Source organism: Cryptomeria japonica, chromosome 10, assembly GCF_030272615.1.
Source record: "Cryptomeria japonica chromosome 10, Sugi_1.0, whole genome shotgun sequence".
NCBI classification, from domain to species: Eukaryota; Viridiplantae; Streptophyta; class Pinopsida; order Cupressales; family Cupressaceae; genus Cryptomeria; species Cryptomeria japonica.
This window is the reverse complement of record NC_081414.1, coordinates 305,799,802-305,808,185: the sequence shown is the minus strand read 5'-3', so window position 1 is coordinate 305,808,185 and position 8,384 is coordinate 305,799,802. Positions and strand designations below refer to the sequence as shown.

General features: G+C 33.1%; 1 long non-coding RNA gene across 4 annotated transcripts in view; it reads left to right on the top strand.

The window, feature by feature from the left end:
- Nucleotides 1–543: 543 nt before the first annotated feature.
- LOC131078951 (uncharacterized) overlaps nucleotides 544–8,384 on the top strand; it is a 54,735-nt gene continuing 46,894 nt past the window's right edge. For 2 of the 4 annotated variants that reach the window (XR_009113888.2, XR_009113889.2), the window contains exons 1-2: nucleotides 560–1,896; nucleotides 4,829–4,919. This is a non-coding gene — a long non-coding RNA (uncharacterized LOC131078951). Of the gene's footprint in view, nucleotides 1,897–4,828; nucleotides 5,143–8,384 lie in introns of those variants that run through there. The other 2 variants (XR_009113891.2, XR_009113890.2) reach the window with 2 other exon arrangements.

The following is an 8,384-nucleotide window of genomic DNA, read 5'->3' as shown; positions in this document are numbered from 1 at the left end:
AATCAATTAGAACTATGAGGCTTAATCCTAATCAGTAGTGAGAAACGTTGAATAAAGAAATTCCCAGCAAGTTAGTAGAGCAGTGGAAAGATTATACAGGATCCATGTGTCAGGCTGTGTGAGGCCCAGAAGAGGGCATCCCTGTGTGGGGCCGGGCCCTCACCTATAGAAGGAGAGTTGTGGCAAACAACCATTTCTGAGAATAGTTAAATGATAGAAACCCCTCGAAGAAACTGGGTGAGGAGGAGTGGAAGAACAAGTGGAGGAAGGAGATTCCTTATTGCAAAAAGTAAGCAAAGGGATTTAAAGCAAATGGGCTCACCTTATAAAAACCCAATCTGGGCTTGTCTTGATCGTGCAAGCAATACAAGTGTTTGTGTGGTAAAACACATGCATGGATATCTAATCCATTCTGTTTATGGCAATACTGAGGTTTTTCTGTTTGTTGTGTTTCTGGTCTTGAGTCACGCCTCCTTGAACGAAAAAGGAATAAACTGAAATTGGTTTTGATTTGATTTTGGTTTTGATTTGATTTTGGTTTTGATTTCCCTTGAATTGCAATGCATGTGATATGATGCTTGCCAAGTAGTTAGTTGATGGTTTTGAAGTGCGAGTCAGGAAAAAACGGATATGTGTCAGCATTTGTTATTTATTTTCAGCTCCACAACAAATGAACCAATGGCTCATTTACTACTTGCCTTCACATGCAAAGTGTGCATGAGAGGGGTGAGGGCTAAAAGGGCTAAGGCCTACAAACTAGAGCCCTCAAATACCCATTCGTTCCGTTTTCCCTCCATCTCCCCATTTTCTCTTTTTTCTCCGTTTTCCCCTGCTGGGTGCCCAGATTTGGAAGAGCTATCAGATCTATTGGATTACAATATTACTCCCTCTAGTTTCTCCCATTCATTCTCTCTCTCAATCCACAGATCTGAGAAGCAGATGTTTCTGCCCTTGCGGTTTTGCTGCTTATTCTTGGGTGCACACATTTTGTCTGTGTTGTATGAAATTGGGTGTTAGTGTGTAAAATTAGGCTATATTGATGAAATTGGTTTGGGTTTTTTTGTCAGGAAATTTGATAATTTGGGGTTAGGGATCTGTAGGAGGGAGCGGCTGTGATTCGTTGAATGCTGACAGAAGAGAGTGAGCACACATAGCGTAGCGCATGAGGCTATGCGTTTAGCCATGCGTGCTCACCATCTCTTTCTGTCAGCGAGTCATGATCAAAGTTTGCTTGGGGTATGTATGATCCTTTTTGGGTTATGGTTTTTGTTTCTTGAAATCAAAGATGGACCGTGATTACATCCACAAGCCCTTTGGGTTTTTCTCTTTTTAATAAGGCGCCGTCTTCGAAGATCTATCGAATCCCCAGCTTGTTTCTGCCGCAAAAGGACAGACAAACGCATACTCGAGAAGCTGTCCTGGAAGCCGAGCACGCTTCTCGAATTCCTGCGAGCTAAGTATTTTCTATCATTAAATTATTCTTAGGGAGCTAGCATGTTTTTTATCTGCGCTCAGTCGGGTTTTTCCTTCGTTGCTCTCAAGAGCAGATCTGTATACGATGATTGATCGGTTTTCTCTAATCTCTTGCGCGTTTCTTTATTTAATTAAAACGCGCAAAAGCATCGATTCATGCACCGGCACGCGTCTATCCCGACTTAAATGTTTGAACAAGGTTTGGAAAAGTCTCTCATTCTAATTTTTTTTTCTCTCCGGCCGACCCACCGCCATGTGGTAGGTGTTTGGTCTAAATCAGTCTCGCAATTTCTTTTTTCCTTTTCTGGGTATTGAACAACCTATCTCAGATTTCGCAGGCTGGGCTGAGCTGAGCTTTGAATCCGGAAGATGGGTTTTGAGCGGAGGAGCTCTGGACACAAACCCAACAGACCACAAAACGCTGTAAGTTGGTGTTTTTTTTCCATTCCATATTGATTTTCAAAGCACTATTCAGAGTTTATATTATAATCAATCATCCCATGAAACGCATGTATGATTATATGATTACATTTTGCACAATCTGGGGAATTTTATAAGAAATTTTAACCTTTTTGCTCGATTTTTCCGCTAACCATGGTTACTGCTTGTATAGATTGGTTTCATTTTAGTTTTTGAGCCTGGGCAGTAGGTTTCGTCTTCATGTTGTTAATTTTAGGGTTTTTATGAATAGGCCTCGAATGGAAACTGTCCTTGACAAGTAGTATTGTCATGCCTTACAAATGATTTTGTACAGCACTTGAAAGTCTCGGTACTTGTCTAAAGACAGAGTTTGTAGGTGCAGGTTGTGCCGTGCGTCGCTATCTTTTATATTGGAGCCATTCACTTTGTTTTGTCGTTTTCGCTCTGAGGACGGAAAGTTCCTAAAATTTCCGTCAGGTTCAGAGTACACAATACTGCCCTTTATCGTCAAACGACCCGACTCCTGTGCTTGAAAGGGCATCATTGTACAAATGGACTGTAGCAGAAACAAACTCATACTGTTGTTATGCAAGTGGACTAGCATATCATTGTTAGGTCACTTTATCTTTCGTTTCCAGTTTCTTCTTCACCTTGCTCCATCTGACCTAACTTATGTGTTCAAACCTTGATCCGGATTCCTTTGCACTTGTCCAATCTCTATTGGCTGACCCAAATCAAGTGGATCTTCTAATCTATCCACAACATCCAATTGGATTCGCCACAGAAACTTTCCTTTACTTTTACAGATACAGGCATGTCCGACCAGGAGAGCAACCATCTGAAAATGAAGAAAACTTTAAGTCGGCAAAGCTGCTTCTTCGATTGTCGATTCCTATCTTAAGACCATGTGAAGATTTTTTTATTCTTTGACTGAAGATTCCACTCGAATTTTCTTTTTTAGTTTTTAAATGTATGCTGACCAGTCGTAGAATTATTCTCAGATATTTAATCTATGATTCTCAAGTCAATCAATTTAATGTTGAATTTGTTCTTGAACAGATAGAAACAAGCTAGTGGTAACACTACTGATCTTAGAGTCTTACGCCTTCTTCTGTTTATTTTTGCTTTCTTTTTTATCAAAAAATGGTTACTGAGTAACAGAATCTTTCCGGTAACAGTCACTGTTATCATTTGTTCTTTAAATTGCCCAGTCACTGCACATGCCTTTCCTGTCATGGTATTGTCACTTATAATCTGGTTAAAAATTGTCACTTTGTTACTTTGTTCCATAGTTTCCAAGCTGCTGACAAACCAGGCTTGCTACAGCTGCAGATAATTTGAACCTATGTATAACATGTTATTTTTAGAACAGAATATCAAACTATTGACTACCCACTGATTTTCTGTGTTCCATTGTCCTCCAAGTGCAGATACTTGCAGCCTATATATAACATGTTTCGCTGTGCCCCATTGGCTTTCAAGAACAATGCTTCTGATTCGCTATGAACATCCTGTAATATACCTATACTTATTTTCATATTCCTCATTTGATCTTTAGGGCCCTAACATCTCATTCTACTTACTAGATTGCTTTCATTAACAGTAACTGTCATCATATGTTCTTTAAATTGCCCAGCCACTACACATGCCTTCACTATTATGGTATTGTGACTAATAATCTGGTTAAAACTTGTGTCACTTTGCTACTTAGTTACACAGTTTCTAAGCTGTTAGCAAACCAGGCTTGTTACAGTGCACACAATTTGAACCTTTGTATAACATTTTTTTAAAACAGAATATCAAACTATTGACTAACCACTGATTTGCTGTGTCCCATTGTCCTCCAAGTGCAGATACTTGTAGTCTATATATAACATGTTTTACTTGGAACATAATGTCAAACTAATGACTGCCTACTGACTTGCTGTGGACCATTGGCTTTCAACAACAGTACTCCTGGTTCGCTCTGAACATCCTGTAATATACCTATATACTTATTTTCATATTCTTCATTTGATCTTTAGGGCCTTAAACATATCATTCAACTTCACCAGATTCCTTTCACTAACAGTGTATAACTGATTGGCTCTGATTGTTGGTTATATCTCTTGCCAGTCACCTTTACCAGATTAACAGTGTATAACTGATTGGCTCTGGTTGTTGGCTATCTCTTATGAATCATCTTTACACATAATATTGAGAAAACCATATATTGCTTCTAATGCAATGGTGGGCTGCTCAAATCTACACCTTGGACTTAATATTCGGCCCTACCTGAAGCTATAGGCTGCCTAGGCTGCCTCATATTATGGATCCTAGTTACTATAAAAATCACAGAAATTAGTAGTTAAGAGTTAGGTTTTTCTTGTGCTAAGCTATGGGTTGAACTTTGAAGGTATTACAAGAGTACATTATGAATATTCACTGATGAAAAATATTCTCATCCTAAGGAAACTTATGTTGACCATTGAAAAATAAAAAGACAAAAGTTAGGCCATGTCCAATGATTCTGCCCTTTATTTTTACAATAAAATTACACATAAACTTAATATCAATCTGCTCATACATGTCCATAAAACTGTTCTTTATTTAATGATTAATTTCTGAACCGATAGTTATACATAGACATGCCTGATCTTATAGTTGATGTTTCAGCATGATATTATCTTCAGTTAAGCGTTTCTAATTATTTTGAAATCAGTATGTAATGTATAATTTAGTTTTCATTTGAAAATATATTTCTATGGAATGTTTTATTTGGTATCTTCAACCCATATCAGTGATTGGGCATTTATTTTATGCTAATGAAAGATCTTAATAATATAATTATGTTAGATTCTATTTAAGATATGCTTGTTTATATTATTTGAAATATTTTTATTATGATTTGGGAGTTAAATCTAAAGTCTCCACTTACAAAATAAATATTCTTCAGGATCTCTCATCCTTGATCGCTCTTAAACCATACGCTGGCCCTACTACAGGATATCAAATAGTTCAAGATTTGTCCAAGGATAAACTCCAAGGTATGTTCCTTACTCCATCTCAACCTTTGATATCTATAAAGAGGGAACAGACATTTTTCTATAGATCTATTGGGTATTACAAATTGAGGATAGACGTAAACACTAATTAATATGTCAGTGAATGGTTCGAGGAAATATTCTTCATATTTTAAACAAATAAATTTTCTGTCAAAGTGTCATGTTACACTTAAGAGTAAGCTTGAAATGAAATAAATACATTTAAATTTTCTACGAGTAAATTATGATTAATTTTGTTTCCTATATAGGTAAGAAACAAATTTTGATTATAATTATATATACATTAGAGAAAGCTTTACAAATATGGTTTATTTGATTACTAATAGAAAATTATGGCTTAATCCCTTGAGTATTAACATTAGATAATGATTAAATTTTTCTCAAGCCTTAATTATATCATCTCAATCTTTAGTATGAAACTGATTAAACTCTCTTCAAACATAAACATAAGAGTAATTCAATTACTCTTTACAAATTATATCATAAACTCAAATACTTTAACCAATTAATATTAATATATTTAAAATTTGTTTACAAATTTAATAATAAACACTAATTTTTATAACATAATACTTTTTAAAAGAATATATTTTATTTAGAATACATGTTTGTAATGTTTTTAATCTTTAACTATCATGCATTTTGGCACATCAAAAATGTCACTCCCATCAAGCTTACTCAAAGAGCCCTCAAAATATTCTTCACCATAAGAATAATGGACATGTTGGAAGGGATGAAAAACATGTGTTAAGTCTTTAAACTCCCATAACATAAGTTTGTATATGTATATGTATATCTAATCTCTTCAAATAGTATTAAATTCTAAATGTGTATTCTAAATTGGGAGACATACTTTGGAATAGATATAATTTTATCATGTTAAAGTATTCTTTTTGTTTAAATAGTAATTATGGATATTAAAAAATATTTTCAAAAGTTTGTTGCAATTCTACATTCCTTCTCTTCTTTTAATTAATGAAGTCAATAAAAAGAGATCTTAAAATTAGAAGTGGAAATTGCACATATTTCTCTTCTTCAAATTCTAATACAAAGAACTCCCTAAAAAAACATCATGCTCTTACATACATCACTAATTCAATCTTTTTCCAAACATAAATTTTGATTCTCACTTTTAAACACTTATATAATCATTAATAACTTATTCAATTTCAACTATAATCACTTATTTACTCTTGCATACATCACCAATTCAATCTTTTTTCGAACTTAAATTCTCTGATTCTCACTTTCACACACTCGTACAATCACTAATCAACTTATTATGATTAAATATTTTGTGAATGATTTATAATAGCCTATATATATATATAGTTCAAATGAACATTTGTTTAAGCTAATATTTGTAGCTAATGTATTTACAATACAATTAACAGTTTTATAATATCTATAACTTCAAAATTATCACAAGTCAAACTATGAAAGATCAAAAGGTTTCACTTAGAATTCTACCTTAAATTCCACTTTAAAAATTTGAACTTTCGCACTGACAATGAGAACATGATTATTATCTTCTTAAAGACTTCTAACTGCTTTATATGAGTTAATTAGTAGCATCAACTTGCTTATTGTTAAGATAAGTGGTTTCAAGGTCATCTCCTATGGTAACCAATGTTTATGTAACCTTCCCTTGTATGATTCATTTGTTATGTAACAACCATTTATTGGAACCATACATATATTTTTTTGTGATTGTGCAAAAAAGTACATTATTCTAAGCAATTTTCTTAATCCAAGATTTAAAAAATCCCGGCTCTTCTTCCCCTCTTCATTATGTCTTTCTATTCTCTGGGCTAAGATATGAATTTATTTTTAAATAATTAACATCAAATTCACATTAAATTCGTATTGAATTAACTAGTTTTTAGATTTACACATGCTAAGACTAGCTAGTTTCTTATCGGAGTTTCCAACTTTATCTTTTTACTTTCTAATAGAATTTTTCTTTCCTCACCCATCCTTACTAAAGAGAACATACACCTTAGTGGTAATTATTATATAGTCTATACATCTTATATATTATTTCCAAAACAGTTGAAATGAACATGATATTATCATTCTTGTACCACCTTACCTTCGTATAATTAAAATTAAAATATGTTATTGACAACTTAGTTTTACAATACACTTCTAGGATACATGATTTATTTCCTCTATGATGTTGGTAGTGTATTCCCCTAGTTTTCTCTTTATTAAAATATATTATTGACAACTTAGTTTTGCAATACACTCCTAGTATAGGATACATGTTTTATTTCCTCTATGGTGTTGGTAGTGTATTCCCCTAGTTTTCTCTTTACATCTACATCATTTGGAAGGAGTCATGCTTTTTTATTACATCTACTCATTTGGATGGAGTGATGCTCATTCAAAAATTTGAATTTCCCTCTCTTTAGAGGTGATTCTTTGGCTTGTTGAGATAAAATTACTTGTTTTCATCTTCTTTTCTTCAATATTTTTTCACTTGTAGAGAATACTTTTTTTTTTTTTTTTTGACTTCTTTGGGCTACTCAGTGTATAAATTGTGTAAAATTATCTATCATCAAATCTACTTTTGATTGAGAGGTCTCATACAACTCTTGAATCTCAACTTTATAATATCCAAGACCTTTATATGGAGATCATTGTTAATTAAAGTAGGATTGGTAATTACTTTACATCTTTAAGTGATAATATTACTATAGGCCTTCCTTATCAGCAACACTTGGCCAACATCTCTAAATTTATAATTAAATAAGAAAATATTTTGTAGAATATTTTATGTACATTTCTTTAAATTTGTTATAGTATAAATTTTTATTTATTTCTTAAACTTTTTCTTCTTTCCACTACTTTGACATCATTTTTTGAGATTAGCCAACAAGTCTTCTTTTGATAGTAGATTTTGTTACAACTAATAAAGGATACTAATGAATAATTCTCCTTGGTTATCCTATGCTATTATAAGTGTTCTTTTTTTCTTTTTCTTAGTGTTTAATTTTTAGTATTAGTGCTCTATTATCTTCTTGCATTTGATTGAAAGAGATTAGAGTCTCTTATGTAGAACTTATTTCATATGGCAATGACTTCCTATATCATAATTTTCAAAAATTCAGAAATTGAGGTGTTACATTTGTAGCTAATTACTCTTTCAATATATCATCAAGACTCTCCACACATTCTCATTCTCATATGAATTCATGAGATAATTATTATTTAATAATACAAATGGGTTTCTTATTATACATAGAAAATACTCGTAAAAGATATTAGAAAGGAAGAGGCAAGTATTGTGTTGCTACATTTATTGTACAAATTATCTACTTATATATGAGGGCGCTAAAAGATATCTCCCCCAATTTTTGAGAGGGTCTTTTGTACCTTTTTGAGCTTTATATTTCACTCCAAGTTGGCAATTCGCTTGCGGTTTTTTTTTGTTTTTTTTGAGGG